Source organism: Carcharodon carcharias, chromosome 2, assembly GCF_017639515.1.
Source record: "Carcharodon carcharias isolate sCarCar2 chromosome 2, sCarCar2.pri, whole genome shotgun sequence".
Classification (NCBI taxonomy): Eukaryota; Metazoa; Chordata; class Chondrichthyes; order Lamniformes; family Lamnidae; genus Carcharodon; species Carcharodon carcharias.
The window spans coordinates 123,527,718-123,546,829 of record NC_054468.1 but is presented as its reverse complement, the minus strand read 5'-3'; the positions used below and the strand labels follow the sequence as shown (position 1 = coordinate 123,546,829).

General features: G+C 42.3%; 1 protein-coding gene across 4 annotated transcripts in view; it reads left to right on the top strand.

Annotated features, from left to right (window-relative positions):
• Nucleotides 1–19,112, top strand: part of ehbp1 (EH domain binding protein 1) — a 383,657-nt gene that overhangs the window by 279,603 nt on the left and 84,942 nt on the right. The window lies entirely within an intron of this gene.

Genomic DNA, 19,112 nt, shown 5'->3' with positions numbered 1-19,112 from the left:
ATAAAACATTGAAGAATCAGCTTTTAGTTGAACATAACCTACTTTCAGCAAAATAGATCTCACCAAAAAAAAACACACATCGAGGCATCATTCAGACCACAAATACATTTGTTTAGTTTCCATAGTTTCTCTTCTGTATCGCTTGCCCCTTTAGGTGGTTTCAAAAATACTTACCCCTGAAAATTTTCAACCCGCAGATGTCAATTGATCTACACTCCCACGAATATGTTGCCAAAAGAGTTAGAAAGATTTTCAGGATTATTTTTTCTATTGTGGGAAAAACTGTCCACTCTAACATCTGTATCATCTAGTCGCTCTTCAAAAGCACAAGCAAATAGCCTTACTTAGCCTTTTAAGTCTCATCTGCAAGGACCTTTTCCATACAAATCCACCTAGACAAGGCTGGCTGTCCTGAGTCTGCTACTTCAGAATAAACTCCAAATTCCTTCCAACCGTCTAATTTCGTTTGTTTACTCTTTCTTATTAGTTTACCCTCTAGGATTTTTGGCAGCCACCAAAACTTCACAGTCATGAGGATTCTGTTTCTAGTTCTTCTGAGACATTTCTGTAGCCCTCCTTTCATTGCATAATCTATTCAAATCTGTGGCCTCTACTTGCACTTCAGTGTTTTTAGGACAACTAATTTAAGATCTCTCTCTCATGTAGTCAGAGACTCTCCGGTCATGATCCATTTCTAACATAAGAGTCACTCTTAGACCTACTATTAGAACTTGCTCTGCACTTTCTTATTTTTCATTCTGTTACCCCATTCTGCCAGCCCATGGAACTCACTTCTTGGCTATAATCCATATTTAAACTTACCATTAGCTTTTCACAGAGTCACAGTGCAGAAGAGGCCCTTTGGCCCATCAAGCCTCCACCAACACGTGAGAAACACCTGACCTACCTACCTAATCCCATTTACCAGCACTTGGCCCATAGCCTTGAATGTTAAGACATGCCAAGTGCTCATCCAGGTACTTTTTAAAGGATGTGAGGCAACCCGCCTTCACCACCCTCCCAGGCAGTGTATTCCAGACCATCACCACCCTCTGGGTAAAAAAGTTTTTCCTCACATTCCCCCCTAAATCTCCTGCCCCTCACCGTGAACTTATGCGCCCTTGTGACTAACCCTTCCACTAAGGAGAACAGCTGCTCCCTATCCACCCTGTCCATGCCCCTCATAATCTTGTACACTTCAATCAGGTCACCCCTCAGTCTTCTCTGCTCCAACGAAAGCAACCCAAGTCTATCCAACCTCTCTTCATATCTTAAAGGTTTCATCCCAGGCAACATCCTGGTGAATCTCCTCTGCACCCCCTCCAGCTTAATCACATCCTTCCTATAATGTGGCGACCAGAACTGCACACAGTACTCCAGCTGTGGCCTCACCAAGGTTCTATACAACTCCAACATGACCTCCCTTCTTTTGTAATCTATGCCTTGATTGATAAAGGCAAGTGTTCCATATGTCTTTATCACCACCCCATTAACATGCCCCTCCGCCTTCAGAGATCTGTGGACACACACACCAAGGTCCCTTTGTTCGTCAGAACTTCCTAGTGCCATGCCGTTCATTGAATACTTCCTTGTCAAATTACTCCTTCCAAAGTGTATCACCTTACATTTTTCAGGGTTAAATTCCATCTGCCACTTATCTGCCCATTTGACCATCCCTTCTGTATCTTCCTGTAGCCCAAGACACTCAACCTCACTGTTAACCACCTGGCCAATCTTTGTGTCATCCACTAACTTACTAATCCTACCCCCCACATAGTCAACTATGTCATTTATATAAATGACAAATAATAAGGGACCAAGCACAGATCCCTGTGGTACGCCACTGGACACTGGCTTCCAGTCACTAAAGCATCCTTCTGTCATCACCCTCTGTCTCCTACACTAAGCCAATTGTGAATCCACCTTATCAAATTACCCTGTATCCCATGTGCCTTTGCCTTCTTTATAAGTCTCCCATGTGGGACCATGTCAAGGTTTTGTTGAAATCCATATAAACTACATCAACTACACTACCCTCATCTACACACCTGGTCACCTCCTCAAAAAATTCAGTCAAATTTGTTAGGCATGACCTCCCTCTGACAAAGCCATGCTGACTATCCCTGATCAAACCTTGCCTCTCCAAGTGGAGATAGATACTCTCCTTCAGAAATCTCTCCAAAAGTTTCCCTACCACTGAAGTGAGACTCACTGTCCTGTAGTTCCCTGGCTTATCTCTACAACCCTTCTTTTTCCTGCAAGTCCCATAATAGTCACATCTCTCCATTCACTGGAGCTTTCTGGAACACATGCCACCTGAGTCCCCACTTTAGGTAGTTGGCCTTCGGATGTAATAGCCCCATCCTGTGCATTGTGATCACTCAGCCTACCATCATCCAGTCCCTGATCTTTTCTATTCTGTTCCTTGGGGATATCATTGCAAAACATGCGAGTGTGAGAGTTGCAGTATGTCTCATCACCTTCTATCAGCTGTTCAGATTCTGAGAGTTTGCCATCAGTCCCGATTAATCATGAGGAACGAACCTTAATAGTTTGATTACCACATTGGATAACCACTATCTTGCTGTCACATCCTATCACCTTACCAGGACCTTTCCATTCCTTATATTGCTCTCTTTTGTAAGATACCATATCCCCAGAATTGAAGTCTATCTCAGACAGTCTTCTGCGATGCCTTAGAGCTCTCCGAATTTTCTGAGACCTCATCCTTAATGAAAAACTCTTCTCTCTACATGTAAAGCATTCAAATATAGAGAAAAAAATGGAAGTAATTATTCATGACATAATCTTGGTATACTCGCCTCTGAGCCAGAGGATCAGGAGTTCGAGAATTTGAGCACATAATCTCTAGGTTGGAACTCCCATGCAATACTGGGATAATGTTGCAATGTCAGTGGTGCTGTCTTTCAGAGACGTAAAACTGAGGGTCCATCTCCCGCCACCCCCAAAGTGGCTGTAAAAGATCTCGCAGCAGAATTTGAAGAATTCTCCTGATTTTCTGGCTAACAATTATCCTTGATCGGTACCACTAATGCAATTTAATTGTTCATTTATCTCATTAATGTTTGTGGGAGCTTGTTGTGCACAAGTTGGTTGCCATTATCCACTAGATTACAGCAGCAACAACACTACAAATATATTTCATTGTCCATGAAGCACTTTGGGATGTCCTGAGGTCATGAAAAGCTCTGTATTAATGCAAACTCATCCATTCTTTCTTTACAATATTTATTATTTCCTACTCATCCTCTTGTTTCAAACCTGTTTGCGTCTTTTAACATTCTCACTTTTTCTGATAGTCCTCTTGCTATTATAGTACTGAAAGAATATTTAATTATGTTTTGCACCTGCAGCTTTGCTTATTTCTAGGTCTCTCTTTGCCCTTATGATCAACCTTTTGACATGTTTCTGCATGTTTCATCCCAGTGAAACTTCTCAGCTTTCTACCATCAAGATTTGTAAAGGTCATTTTTTCCTTTTTACATCTCTTTTAATTTGCTTGTTAACCCATTTAAGGTCATGTGTGTTTGGTCTGAGCCTACTGATGCTAAATTTGGACTGAGCCTGCGTACTCAGCAGTAGTCCTTTGAAAGTATGCCAGTAGTCTTCTGTTGAAATGTTGACTAACTCCTCCCTTTCATGTGCATAGGTTCTTCTACCATTTCTGTGAATTTCATCCTATCTAAGTTCCGCACCCATCACCTGTTCTTTGGACGTGGAATTCAGATGTGCCATGATGAACTCTCTGCTTCCATGTTTGCTATGCCCATGGGTGCTGCAGCTTGCCATTCCTGTGTGTGTTGCTTGGGCCATATATGAAGGCAAGGTCAAGATAAACATTGCCCCTCTGGCTTTCTTTAGCCACTGAATTGGCCATGCATTATATTTACCAACTCTGCTTGATTGAAATCTTCCATTAAATTAGCCTTCCTTTTCTCAATATCCTCATCTTTTATAGCGTAAAATATACTTCTTTCAATTGTTTTCACATCAGGATTCATTAATTATGTGGCTTGTGTGTTGACTTCCCAGTTCCCCCTAATGGAACTAGCTATACCATCTCCACTTCTGTCCTCTTTGAAAACTGCACCACTGAAAGTTGTTAATTTTTATCTCAGGATTTAGCCATGCTTGATATTCTTGGTACAATGTATTTCACTATTGCCACAACAGCTGCTGCTTCCAGCATTTTATTTCTAATGCTTCTAGCAGTGATGCAGTCACTTTGTGGCTTTTCTTATTTTCATGTCTCTTAATGAATGCTTTTCTCGGGCTTTGGCACAGCATCCTCCAACTCACTGACATCCACTAATGTGTCTGTGTATACATTTAATATATTCTGTGTGTTCAGTTTCTTCGCCATCTGTCATCTTTATTCTGATCTTTCTGCCTCTGTCTTCTACTTTTTGCTTTGACTCCCCCTTGTGCTCTGGCCCCCTCTCGGGACAATGTGGTATGGCAGGAAGGGGAATTGCTAAAAATTCTGGGCTACGCTTTCCAATGGCAGGTGTGCATAAAATGTAGCCTACTGTCCTCAATTACTTAATTTCTCTCTCCCCACCCTCTCATCCTATTCCTCTCGCTTCCTGCCCCCCCCTCCCATCACCCCTCTCTCCTATCCACTCCCCAATATTTTTCCTTTGCCTTTCATGCCACAATCATTCATCTCTCTTGCTTTGCCGCTCCTCCTTGTCGTCCACCCTTCCTTGCCCACTACCCCACCGCTCTCTTCCTCTCACCAGTCTGACCACAATAGTAGGGTCATTTGCATTTTAGTTTTCTAGTCACCATAACTTTTAAAAATTGCTTTAAAACTAATTTTGTAGGGGGAGACGTGGAATGGACACAAGGTAGCTGGTGTGGACAGCTGGGTATTACCACTGGCCTGTTGTGCGGGTAGCCAGGAGCCCAAGCAGCGTAGGGCAAAGGGGAATACATGGTGACAGTGGCTGGCAGCTTGAGTCTTGAACAGGATGGAGGTGAAGGGTGAATAAGGGATGGGCTCTGAGGCCTTATATAAACAAGTTTAAATAAACTTTATCTGGCATCGATTGTACTTCTTTGGCAGAGAGAATATAATTCAAATAAAAGCCAAATAAAATGTGCTTGCAGCATCACTGAGGTGTGGACTTGGGAAGCAGCTTGGATGAGCACCAGCCCCGACCATCATGTTCCCCCTTCTCCTCTGCACTGCTTGGGCCACTGGCAAAGATTGTCTGCCACAGGAGTTCCCATGCACCTGTCCCACTCCAGCCACTGGCCACCTGCAAGGTCCGTGGAACCTGTAATTGCTTTTTAAGAATGTTTGAAAAGGACTTTTAAGAGCTTGCATTGATTGTAAAGGGGTCAGTTGTAATTTTCTTGGATAATAAGAAATACCGGTCCATGTTACCTGGCAATGCTTAACCTGGAAGCAGTACCAACAGGAAAGAAGTTAAGAAAGAAGTCATATAACTGGCAGACACAAAGGAGAGCTGCAAGTAGAGGAGCTGGAGGGTGAAGGTTATCAGTGTACAGATGCAGACACAAAGAGAAAGCAGACAGAGCCAAAAAGAGGAATTTTTGTGAGAAGAAAAGGCAAATTACACTCAAGAAGAGGTCAGTTTTTCTGTTTAGGAGAAAGGGAGACAGGAGCTCTTAGAGGTTAAAAAGGTATAAAGCCTGCAAAGCTATGCGAATGGCTCGGAGATGCTAAAGAGCTGGGTATTTTCCCAGAAGTGGCCAAACAATGAACTGGGGTATTATTGGTTGGTCGATTGAAAATGAACTCTGGAAAGCTACACCATCGGGACTGTCTTGTCCCGAGGGAGAGGGGGTTCTTAGAAGTGTGCCTTGCTGATGATAATCGTACCCATAAAACACAAAGGTGAAAGCTGTTGCTGGATAGGACTCCTGATGTATCCTGCATGAATAAAGAGCAGCATTTTGTGGAACAGTGTAGTTAGGTAGTGTCAGAATTGTGTCGGGAGTGATGCAAGTGCTTGTGGTTGTGTAAGATATATCTTTGTTGTTGACTATTTATAGTGAAATTTACCCTTTTATTTGAAGTATCATTTGCCTGCAAATTCATGTGTATTTTATGTTGATAATTATTCATGTTAAAGTAAAATCTGCAAAAAGTGAAACCTTGTTAGTAATCTCTTCATTTTTTTTTTATTCATTCACGGGATGTGAGCTTCGCTGGCTGGGCCAGCATTTATTGCCCATTCTTAGTTGCCCTTGAGAAGGTGGTGGTGAGCTGCTGCCTTGAACCGTTGCAGTCCATGTGGTGTAGGTACACCCACAGTGATATTAGAAATGGAGCCCTGGGATTTTGACCCAGCGACGGTGAAGGAACAGCGATATATTTCCAAGTCAGGATGGTGAGTGACTTGAAGGGGAACTTCCAGGTGGTGGTATTCCCATGTATCTGCTGCCCATGTCCTTCTAGGTGGTATGGTCGTGGGTTTGGAAGGTGCTGTCAAAGGAGCCTTGGTGAATTCCTGCAGTGCATCTTATAGATGGTACACACTGCTGCTATTGTGCGTCGGTGGTGGAGGGAGTGAATGTTTGTGGATGTGGTGCCAATCCAGCGGACTGCTTTGTCCTGGATGGTGTCCAGCTTCTTCAGTGTTGTAGGAGCTGGACTCATCCAGTATTCCATCACACTCCCTGACTTGTACTTTGTAGATGGTGGACAGGCTTTGGGGAGTCAGGAGGTGAGTTACTTGTCACACAATTCCTAGCCTCTGACCTGATCTTGTAAGCACAGTATTTATATGGCTAGTCCAGTTCAGTTTCTGGCCAATGGTAACCCCCGGGATGTTGATGGTGGGGGATTCAGTGATGGTAATGCCATTGAACATCAAGGGGCGATGGTTGGATTCTCTCTTGTTGGAGGTGATCATTGCCTGACACTTGTGTGGCGCGAATGTTACTTGCCACTTGTCAGCCCAAGCCTGGATATTGTCCAGGCCTTGCTGCATTTGGACATGGACTGCTTCAGTATCTTGACGTGTCGCGAATGGTGCTGAACATTGTGCAATCATCAGTGAACATCTCCATTTCTGACCTTATGACGGATGGAAGGTCATTGATGAAGCAGCTGAAGGTGGTTGGCTCTAGGACACTACACCTGAGGAACTCCTGCAGTGATGTCCTGGAGCTGAGATGACTGATCTCCAACAACCACAACCATCTTACTTTGTGCTAGGTATGACTCCAACCATTGGAGAGTTTTTCCCCTGATTCCCATTGACTCCAGTTTTGCTAGGGCTCCTTGATGCCACACACAGTCAAATGCTGCCTTGACATCAAGGGCAGTCATTTTCACCTCACCTCGGTAGTTCAGCTCTTTTGTCCATGTTTGAACCAAGGCTGTAATGAGGTCAGGTGCTGAATGGCCCTGGCGGAACTCAAACTGGGCATCAGTGAGCAGGTTATTGCGAAGAAAGTGCCGTTTGATAGCACTGTTGATGATCCCTTCCATTACTTTACTGATAATGGAGAGTAGACTGATTGGGCGGTAATTGGCCAGGTCGAACTTGTCCTGCTTTTTGTGTACAGGACATACCTGGGCAATTTTCCACATAGCCGGGTAGATGCCAGTGTTGTAGTTGTACTGGAACAGCTTGGCTAGGGGCGCAGCAAGTTCTGGAGCACAAGTCTTCAGTACTATTGCCAGAATGTTGTCAGGGCCCATAGCCTTTGCAGTATCGCATGCCGTCAGCCGTTTCTTGATATCACGTGGAGTGAATTTGGGGGTCATTCAATAAGTTTGATTATTTTAGTTTATGATTACCTCACAGGGATCATAACAAAATTGAGGGCTGGAGTCCAGAATATGAACCCAGAGAATAAATGGGTTCACTGGAATTTCCCAGCATTTAAACAAACAAGATTTCACATTTGCTTTTGCTATATGTATTGGGAAATCAACATGAGTACCTTCGAGGCTTAAACCTTTGTTAAAAGAGAGGACCTGACTCCCAGAGACTTGAAATAGTTGAGAAAAGATGATTTACAGGCTGTAGCAGAGCACTTGGGGATTAACATAAGATCAGGAGCTAAAGGGACAAGATCTTTGAAGGATTGGCAAGGTACCTGGGTTTCAAAGAAGAAAGTACTGATTCTGTTGGTGATCAACAACAACGGGCCAGAATTGAAAAAGAAATGGAACTAAGACAGATTGACTTAGAAATAAAGAAATTACCGAGAGGAAAGAGATAAGGATAAGAGAGAGAGAGGAAAAAACATGAATTGGAGCATGAGTTACGATTACATGAACTTAAGTTGATGAGGAGAAGTGAGACTGACTTTAAGAGAACTCCACTTAATTGTGATTTGGTGAAGAATTCTCACTTTGTACCCAAATTTACTGAGGAGAGAGTGGAGATGTACTTTGTGTCATTTGAGAAAATTGCCACGAATCTGAATTGGCCGGAAGAATGGTGGGCTCTTCTCCTACAAAGTGTTTTGGTGGAGAAAGCCTTCTAGGTGTAATCATCTCTTTCAGTAGAGCACTCGTGTGATTACAAGGAAATGAAGATTGCTATACTCAACACTTACAATTTGGTACTGGAAGCCTACAAGCAGAAATTTACAAATTTGAGAAAGCAAATGGGCCAGATCCATGTAGATTTTGCCAGGGAAAAGGAAATGGCATTTGAAAGGTTTGATAAGATGAAGGTGGAACAGAACTTCAATAAACTTAGGGAGATGATGTTGGTCAAGGAATTCAAAATTAGTGTCTGTGCTTAAAGTCTCACCTGGAAGACCACAAATTTTGTAAAAAAAAAGGGAAGCCTTGGTAATGGCAGGTGATTATGAATTAACTCATAAAATGATTGTTTAACGGGCCCCACTTTGAAACCTTCCATGGTCATCTGATGAGGCAGGCAAATTGATTATTAACCTTAGAGGCACTGGATCAGCACAATCGCTTCTGCCAAAAAGTTCACTGAACAAAAAGGTATTGATTTGTGGTATTGATGGTAATTATTTACGCATTTCTTTGTATAAGGTTAATTTAAAATGTGACATGGTCACTTCTACTTTACCCAGTGAAGGTGTTGATTTCTTGTTCGGAAACATTTTGCCTAGGGATAAGGTATCACTGTCTTCATAGAGGTCTCAGAAGGTCTGTTGAGGTTATTGAAATTGAAATTGTACAGGAAAAGCAGAATGACTTAAGAGTCCATGACTGTCTGTAAACCTGCTGCAAAAATTAATATTTCAACTAAAGTTGTGTCCAAAGAGTCAGACACTCAGCCTACTAATTTTAAAAGTATATTGGAGCATCCAGCTGAAAAGGAAAAGTTAATGACATTTGGAGACAAGTTAAAGTCGCCTGAATTAAAAATGCAGAAAAAGTATGAACAAGATGAAGCAAACAGATGGCAGCAGCAGGCAAAAGTGCTTTGGAGGAGAGTCTAAAAGCAAAGTCTGGTGCAGACACTAAAGAGCTGCAAGGGAGGATATGTTTTCTGGAAGGTAATGTAAAACTTCTAAACGAAGAGGCAATTGCTCTTGCTAGAAAGGAATCAGATAAAACTTGAACGCAGTGGGAGGACAAAAAGCAAAAAGAAATGAAGTAAATTAGTGAACTAAGTAAAAAGGAGTATCAAGCTTTCTTAGCTGAATGTCAGCATAACCTGAATGAAGTTCATATAGTAGCTAAAGAGGATTCTATGAGACAGAAGAATGACCTTCTTGTACAAAAGGAGACGGTGTTAAACCTGTGTCTCCTGGAAAAGAAAACCCAAGAAATAAATTGTGGCAAAGAACTTAAAGTTTAAAATGATCCTGAATTTAAACATGATAAGGTGAATTCAATTGTTATGAAGGATTCAGATTTTGGCTGCTTGTTGAAAGACCTGGATATTAAAAAAATAAGCAGACATAGAAGAAAACGGAGATCCGGAGTTAAAACCTGAACAAAGTAGTTAAGAGTCTGTTTTAGAGTGATAACTTGATGACAATTTATTGTCTGGCTTTAAGAAAGAATGGAAGAAATTGCTGAATCCAAGGGGTAAGAAGGGTATACAATGGATATGAAGTGCATTTAATGCATCCCCTCATTACCTTCCTCTCCTGCAGCAGCCCAATAGCAGAACAATACAATTAAAGCAGGACAGACTTGCAAAATCACCTCCCATTGCAAATATGGATGTAAGAATTTATAATGGAAAATAAAAATGATAGTCTGCATTTTGAGTGGTACCTTCTAATATTATACCTGTGTCCTGGCCGCAGCTCCATTAGTTTGCTCAGTACCACTTCCCTAGTGATTGTAATTTTACCAGGTTCCTCTCTCCCGTCTACCTCCTGATTTACAGCTATTACTGGAATGTTTTGTGTATCCTCTGTAGCAAAGACAGAAGCAAAATATTTGTTTTTTTTTTATTCGTTCATGGGATGTGGGTGTCGCTGGCTAGGCCAGCATTTACTGCCCATCCTTAATTGAAAACAAAAACAGAATTACCTGGAAAAACTCAGCAGGTCTGGCAGCATCGGCGGAGAAGAAAAGAGTTGATGTGCCCTTGTTCAGATGTCATTCAAGAGTCAACCACATTGCTGTGGGTCTGGCATCACACGTAGGCCAAACCAGGTTAGGATGGCAGATTTCCTTCCCTAAAGGACGTTAGTGAACCAGATGGGTTTTTACCACAATCAACAATGGTTTCATGGTCATCATTAGACTTTTAATTCCAGTTTTATCTGCCATTTCCTTATTATCTACTAAGAAACTCCCCAGAGGACCAATGCTCACTTTACTTTTTTCTTTATCAATGCCTGTAGAAACTCTTTCTTTCTGTTTTTACACTTCTAGCTAGCTTCCCTTCATACTTTAATTTATTTCTCCTGATTAACCCTTTTAGCTATTCTCTGCCGTTCTTTGTATTCTGACCAATCATCTGACCTGCTACTCATCTTTGCACAGTTATAAGCTTTTTCTTTAAGTTTGACACTTTCCTTAACTTCTTTAGTTAACCACAGACGATGGGTCCTCCCCTTAGAATTTTTTTTATAGTAGGAATATACTTATTCTGAGTATTTTGAGATATCCCCTTAAGTGTCTGCCCCTGCTTCTCCATTGATTTATCCTCTAGCCTTGTATCCCAATTCACCTCATTTAGCTCAGCTTTTGGTGCCCACATTGTTGTCCTTATTTAAGCTTAAAATACTAGTCTTAGACCCACTCTTCTCCCTTTCAAACTGGATGTAAATTTCAATCATATTCTGGTTGTTGCTACCCAGAAGTGCCTTTACTCTGAAGTTATTAATTAATCCTGTCACATTACATAATACTAAGTCTAATATAATCTGCTCTCTGGTTAGCTCCAGAATGTGTTGCTCTAAGAAACTTTCTCAAATATTTTATGAATTCCTCATCCAGGCTACTACTGCCAATTTGATTTTTCCAGTTCATAGGCAGAATATTGCCATCGGCATGCGGGGGCTTGCTCGACATGCCAACACATAAAATGACACGAGATGGCTTCGGGCATGCGTCCCGATGTCATCGCCCGTCATTTCAATATTGTGTTCGGTGGGCGCATACCCGTCAAACTGTCAACGGCCTATTAAGGCCATTAAGAAAACAATTTACCCTATTAACAGAGCTGCCCGTCCGGCCTTATGGTTGATGGGCAGGCAAAGAGCCAAAGCAACCTTCGCATTTTCCAGGAAACCTCATCCACAGGCAGGATGAGCTTTCCTGAAGGTTTTATAAAATTGATAATAAATTTTGTTAACTTCACAAACCTGTTCCAGCTCATGTGACATTGTCACATGAGGGGACATGTTTAAATCATTTTTACCTTTACTTTTTTAAAACTTTTATTATCCACTTAATCTCCCTGAGGCAGCTCTGTGTCTCAGGGAGATCGCTGCGCTCTTTCGCACGCATGCGTGAAAGAGCGCAGGCCCCGACTCTCCCTCCTCCCCTGCCCGCACAGGTAGCGCTACCAGCAGTGTGTTACACTGGGTGGGCCTCAATTGGCCCGCCTGCGTAAAATTGCAGCGCACAGCTGATCGTGGGTGGCAATCGGTTCCGCGACTGCTCCCGCCCAGCCTGCCGGACATAGGTAAGATTCCACCCTATATGTAGATTAGAATCACCCATGATTTTTGTTTTCTAGGGGTTAATATTAGGCCCATAATCATTTTAATACTGGAGTTTAGATTTATTTTGTGGGAGATATTTCTTGTTTTGTATAGTAGATCTGTTCAAACAGCTCTTCTTACTCAAGTCTACAATTGACTGCAGTGTCCAGTTTCATACAGAAGACCTGAGTAAACCCAGACCAGTGGTTACCTCAACGTTGTGTTGTTATCAAATCTATCAGGAATTTCCCATATAGTAACCTTACTGGGGAAGTTCCTACCTCTCTCAATCCCAGAATAACTGTGGAATGTGCTACCCTATGATTTACTGAAATTTCCATAAAGTCTTTGTCAAAGTTCCATGCAACAAAACGTTGTACTTAAGCTTAACATAGGGAACATAGGAAAACCTGGAAATGAGTACCTGAAAATTATCTAAATGGCAGCAAAGAGTAGATATTTATTGGGACTGGAGGAAATGATGAGTGGAGGATCCTGAGGGCCAGTATTGCTCCTAACTTATATTAACAAGTTGATGTCAACGTAAACTGGTCAGATTAACACATCATATCAAACTGGAAGGACAGGTGAATGAGAGGGGGAAAAGCAGCCAAGGCCCTGCAAAACAAGTTAAAGAAAAATAAGTGCACAGATGGAAAAGAAACTAGATGCTATAAGTACTCCATGAATAATGATGAAATAGACATAGATGAAATAAAGCAAAAACAAAAATAGCTGGAAAAATTCAGCAGGGCTGATAGCATCTGCGGAGAGGAATACAGCTAACATTTCGAGTCCGTATGACTCTTCATCAGAACTGAGAAAATATAGAAATGAGGTGAAATATAAGCTGGTTGAGGGGGATGGGACAGGTAGAGCTGGATAGAGGGCCAGTGATAGGTGGAGGCAAAGATGTCATAGACAAATGGACAAAGGGGTGTTGACGGTGGTGATATTAGCTAAGGAATGTGCTATTGGTGACATTAAGGGTAGAAACTGGGGAAGTTCCTACCTCTCTCAATCCCAGAATAACTGTGGAATGTGCTACCCTATGATTTACTGAAATTTCCATAAAGTCTTTGTCAAAGTTCCATGCAACAAAAGGTTGTACTTAAGCTTAACATAGGAAACATAGGAAAACCTGGAAATGAGTATCTAAAAATTATCTAAATGGCAGCAAAGAGTAGATATTTATTGGGACTGGAGGAAATGCTGAGTGGAGGGTCCTGAGCAAGTGACAGCCCTAGTAGGGGTTGGGTGGGGGGAAGGGATCAAAATAGGCTAAAAGGTGGAGATAAAACAATAGATGGAATAATTTTAAAAATAATGGAAATAGGTGGGAAAAGAAAAATATGTTTTAAAAAAATTATAAATTATTGGAAAAAGGGGATCGGAATGTGGGTGGGATGGAGAAGAGAGTTCATGGTCTGAAGTTGTTGAACTCAATGTTAGGTTTGGAAGGCTGTAAAGTGCCTAGTTGGAAGATGAGGTGCCGTTCCACCAGTTTGAGTTGAGCTTCACCGGAACATTGCAGCAGGCCAAGGACGGACATGTGGGCATGAGAGCAGGGTGATGAGTTGAAATGGCAAGCGACAGGGAGGCCTGGGTCATGCTTGCGGACAGACTGAAGCTCATTATAATCAGGGGATTGAATTGTGAGGAAGGATTAAAGGTATCGATTTTCCAATCACCTAATTACGTGACTGAATGGGGAACTTGTAGACGTGTTAATGGTAAAGAAATGGTGAATATGGAGCTGCACCTGCAAATTAAGTTGGATAAAGGAAAAAACAAATTTAAGGCTAATGTTGACATAGAGGTAAACACATGGAGTTCCCATGTGGTGTCGCAGAGTCAAAGAACTTGGAACTATTTAAGCTAAGTTGAATGCTATGTTGTGGAAGAAAGGAGGGGAAGTGTGGAATATTTCAGGATAGATGAACTAAGACCAAATTCATTTCTTCTTTTTATTTCCACTGGGATCTGATCCTATACTTTATACAGTTTAAGCTACAACAGTGCAATTTCTTAGATTGGCTACAAGAGAAATTAAGTATTCTCCACATCATAAGGAAATAACTAATTTTTTAAATTATATTATTATTCATTCATGAGATGTGAGCTTCGCTGTCTGGGTCAGCATTTATTGACCGCCCCTAGTTGCCCTTGAGAAAATGGTAGTGAGCTGCCTTCTTGAACTGCTGCAGTCCATGTGGTGTAGGTACACCCACAGTGCTGTTAGGAAGGGAGTTCCAGGATTCTGACCCAACGGCAGTCAAGGAACGGCAATATATTTCCAAGTCAGGATAGTGAGTGACTTGAAGAGGAACTTCCAGGTGGTGATGTTCCCATCTATCTTACTCCCCTTGTCCTTCCAGATGGTAGTGGTTGTGAGTTTGGAAGGTGCTGTCTAAGGAGCCTTGGTGAATTCCTGCAGTGCATCTTGCAGATGGTACACACTGCTGCTACTGTGCATCGGTGGTGGAAGGAGTGAATGTTTGTGAATGTGGTGTCAATCAAGCGGGGTGCTTTGTCCTGGATGGTATCAAGCTTCTTGAGTGTTGCGGGAGCTGCACTCATCCAAGCTAGTGGGGAGTATTCCATTCCAGCGGACAGGCTTTGGGGAGTCAGGAAGTGAGTTACTCATTGCAGGATTCCTAACCTCTGGCTTGCCCTTGTAACCACAGTATTTATATCCCTAGTCCAATTCAGTTTCTAATCAATGATAACCCTCAGGATGTTGATAGTGGGGGATTCAACGATGGTAATGTCATTGAACGTCAAGGGGCAATGGTGGGCTTCTCCCTTGTTGGAGATGGTCATTGCCTGATACATGTGTGGCGCAAATGTTAATTGCCACTTGTCAGCCCAAGCCTGGATATTGTCCAGGCCTTGCTGCATTTGGACATGGACAGCTTCAGTCTCTGAGGAGTTGCGAATGGTGCTGAACATTGTGCAATCATCAGCGAACATCCCCATTCCTGACCTTATGTTGGAAGGAAGATCATTGATGAAGCAGCTGAAGGACACTACCCTGAGGAACTCCTGCAGTGATATCCTGGAGCTGAGATGACTGATCTCTGACAACCACAACCATCTTCCTTTGTGGTAGGTATGACTCCAACCAGCAGAGAGTTTTCCTTCTGATTCCCTTGACTCCAGTTTTGCTAAGGCTCCTTGATGCCACTCAGTCAAATGTGACCTTGATGTCAAGGGCAGTCACTCTCACCTCACCTCACCTCAGGAGTTCAGCTCTTTTGCCCATGATTGAACCAAGGCTGTAATGAGGTCATGAGCTGAATGGCCCTGGCGAAACCCAAACTGGGCGTCAATGAGCAGGTTATTGCTAAGAAGTGCCACAATAGCACTATTGATGACCCCTTCCATTACTTTGTTGATGATTGAGAGTAGACTGATGGGGTGGTAATTGGTCGGGTTGGATTTGTCTGCTTTTTGTGTACAAGACATACCTGGGCAATTTTCGACATAGTCGGGTAGATGCCAATCTTGTAGCTGTACTGAAACAGCTTGGCTAGTGGTGCGGCAAGTTCTGGAGTACAAGTCTTCAGTACCATTCAGTAGAAAAAGGAAAAGGCGTTGGAGTTGCATTGCTGGTTAAAGAGGAAATTAACGCAATAGTGAGGAAAGATATTAGCTTCGACGATGTAGAATCTGTATGGGTAGAGCTGAGAAACACTAAGGGGTAAAAAATGTTAGTGGGGGTTGTATATAGAGCCCCAAACTGTAGTAGTGATGTTGGGAATGGCATTAAACAGGAAATTAGAGGCACATTCAATGAAGGAACATCTATAATTATAGGTGACTTTAATCTGCATATTGATTGGGCAAATCAACTTAGTAACAATACCATAGAGGAGGAATTCCTGTTTTTCTGGGCCAATATGTTGAGGAACCAACTAGAGAACAGACCCTGGAAATAGTGGATGCATTGGTGGGCATCTTCCTAAATTCTATAGATCCTGGAACAGTTCCTACAGATTGGAGGGTAGCTAATGTAATCCCACTATTTAAAAAGGGAGGTAGAGAGAAAACAGGGAATTTTCGACCTGTCCGCCTGACGTCGGTAGTGGGGAAAATTCTAGAGTCCATTATAAAAGATTTAATAGCTGAGTACTTGGAAAACAGTGGCAGAATCGGACAGAGTCAGCATGGATTTACGAAAGGGAAATCATGCTTGACAAATCTACTGGAATTTTGAGAGGTTGTAACTAGTAGAGTTGATGAGGGGGAGCCAGTGGATGTGGTTTATTTGGACTTTCAGAAGGCTTTTGACAAAGTCCCACAAAAGAGATTAGCGTGTAAAATTAAAGCGAATCAGATTGGGGGTAGTGTATTGAGATGGGTAGAAAACTGGTTGGCAGACAGGAAACAAAGAGTAGGAATAAACAGGTCTTTTTCTGAATGGCAGGCACTGACTAGTCGGGTACCGCAGGGATTGGTGCTGGGACCCCAGCTGTTCACAATATATATTAATGATTTAGATGAGGGAATTAAATGTAATATCTCCAAATTTGCAGATGACACAAAGCTGGGTGGGAAAGTGAGCTGTGAGGAGGATGCAGAGATGCTTCAGCGTGATTTGGACAAGCTGAGTGGGCAAATGCATGGCAGATGCAGTATAATGTGGATTATTTGTGAGGTTATCCACTTTGGCAGCAAAAACAGGAAGGCTGATTATTAACTGAATGGCTATAAATTGAGAGAGGGGATTATGCAACGAGACCTGGGTGTCCTCGTACACCAGTTGCTGAAGGTAAGCATGCAGGTGCAGCAGGTGGTAAAGAAGGCAACTGGCATGTTGGCCTTCATAGCAAGAGGATTCGAGTACAGGAACAGGGATGTCTTGCTGCAATTACACAGGCCCTTGGTGAGACCACACCTGGAATATTGTGTGCAGTTTTGGTCTCCATATTTGAGGAAGGATGTACTTGCTGTAAAGGGAATGCAGCGAAGGTTTACCAGACTGATTCCTAGGATGGCGGGACTGACATATCTGGAGAGATTGAGTCGGTTAGGATTATATTCACTGGAGTTCAGGAGAATAAGGGGGGGATCTCATAGAAGCCTATAAAATTCTAACAGAACTAGACAGGGTAGATGCAGGAAGGATGTTCCCGATGGGAGAGTCCAGAACCAGGGGTCACAGTCTGAAGATATGGGGTAGACCATTTAGGACTGAGATGAGGAGAAATTTCTTCATCCAGAGAGTGGTGAGCTTGTGGAATTCACTAGCACAAAGTAGTTGAGGCCAAAACATTGTACGCATTGATGTGCTGGGCTCCCCCATCATTGAGGATGGGGATATTTGCGGAGCCTCCTCCTCCTCCAGTGAGTTGTTTAATTGTTCACCACCATTCACGACTGGATGTGGCAGGACTGCAGAGCTTAGATCTGATCCATTGGTTGTGGGATCGCTTAGGTGTGTCTATCACTTGCTGCTTATGGTGTTTGGCATGCAAGTAGCTCTGTGTTGAAGCTTCACTAGGTTGATGCCTCATTTTTAGGTATGCCTAGTGCTGCTCCTGGCATGCCTCCTGCACTCTTCGTTGAGCCAGTGTTGATCCCCTGGCTTGATGGTAATGGGAGATATGCCAGGCCACGAGGTTACAGATTGTGTTTGAGTACAATTCTGCTGCTGCTGTTGGCCCACACCACCTCATGGATGCTCAGTCTTGAGTTACTAGACCTGTTTGAAATCTGTCCCATTTAGCACGGTGGTAGTGCCACACAACATGATGGAGGGTATCCTCGATGTGAAGGCGGGACTTCGTCTCCACGACAGTTTGGTGGTCACCAATACTGTCATGGACAGATGCATCTGCTGCAAGCAGGTTGGTGAGGATGAGGCCAAGTATCTTTCTCCCCCTTGTTTCCCTCACCACCTGCTACAGACCCAGTCTAGCAGCTATGTCATTTAGGACTCGGCCAGCTCGGTCAGTAGTGGTGATACCGAGCCATTGTTAGTGATGGACATTGAAGTCCCCCACCCAGAGCACACTCTGTGCTCTTGCCACCTAACTAATGTATTTAAATTTATGGTGCTGTTTTTCACAATAGAAATATGTTTATGGTGCTATTATAAACTTATTCCAGATTGTTCAGTAAATCATTGGAGTTCTTCTTTAAGGGAAAAAAACATAATCTCTTTGACTTATAAATATGTATTTGTTCACTGGAGACCTTTACACCAAAGGCAGCTTCAACACTACAGCTACGAATAATGGAACGTTGTGCAGTGTGCATACATGTTAATTTAAGTACATTCTATAGAGAATATTAAACACAGGAAGTGCAGGAAATATGCTACAAGTCAATCAGCACACATAAAGAGAAAAGGCAAGCCAGCATTTTGGATTCAGACCTTCCCTCAGAGTTGAGTTCTAAGGAACAGTCATAATCTAAAAGGCGAGTGTTTCCAATATTTTCTGTGTTTAAGTTCAGATTTCCAACATTTGTAGGATTTTTTTTGTTCTGAACTGAAGAGTTACAAATGGCTGGGAATGTTGCTACTCCGTATTCAAAAATTTAGATTTAAAAACAGAAATGAGATCTAGTGAAATTTATTATGCAGGCACACAGTACTAATAGAGTAATTTTATCAAATTAGTCTAAGCTATCAGTTGCATGAGTACTAAAGGAAATAGCCATCACTTAATGCAAAAGGGGTATTGCTGTAACTATTATAATGTGTGCCTCTGATCACTCTCTTGGAGGTGTAGACACACACCAATCCCTATCTCCCCTTTTCAGTTACAATGTTGTCATGAAACATTACTCATACAAAAATCTAAATAGGAAAGGACAACAAATGGTGAGTTCAAAACTTTAAAAAATCAGTGTTCTCTCTTTTAATACTGATTTGTGTAACATCCTTCACATATGTTCTGTTTTATCCTACAACTACATGATGCAGTGGGTGTTGGTCTTATTTTAATGGTAAATGTAATTGGCCTACAATAACATACACATTGGTTTTCTAATAA